Genomic DNA, 603 nt, shown 5'->3' with positions numbered 1-603 from the left:
TAATAATAATAATAATAACAACATTATTCTCATCCTAAATCCAAAACACAGCACTGTACCAGCTACTAGGAAGAAAATTAACTCTATCCCAGCTGAAACCAGGACAATGGCTCATTTCAGAATGGATATTTCAGTGTTTGTGAGCTGTATGGCTTTTGTTCCAATTATTTCCAAAGTAATTCCAGTGCAAATTTTCTATTCATGTTCATATCTGAAATAACTGTATTTTGAGTCCCTTTCTCTACATAGGCATACAGAAAGAGTTTTGTTGATGAGTGTGTAATATTTTCTTACAACCTCAATGGGTTGAAGTGATTATTCTTACATTATTTTACCATTGTTGTGTTGCCTTACTGCAGAAGGGCAGTGTAGCCCTTATGACATTTGAAGTCATTGAGAAAGTTCCTACTGAACTGAAGGGAAGCAGAACTATGCTATCCTGATGGAAGTTAGGAGAAGTGTGGCATATGGAGTGAGCTAATGGTATGATTTCATGTGGTGCTGAGATACTGGAATTGCAGCTGACTGCATTAGCATGTGTTTCACGCTGTGTTTAATGTATGAGAAGGCAACCAGTCACCCTTTCAACACATTAACGAAACT

This window comes from Pygoscelis adeliae, unplaced genomic scaffold (assembly GCF_000699105.1).
Source record: "Pygoscelis adeliae isolate BGI_AS28 unplaced genomic scaffold, ASM69910v1 Scaffold317, whole genome shotgun sequence".
NCBI classification, from domain to species: Eukaryota; Metazoa; Chordata; class Aves; order Sphenisciformes; family Spheniscidae; genus Pygoscelis; species Pygoscelis adeliae.
Note: the sequence above shows the minus strand (reverse complement) of the source record.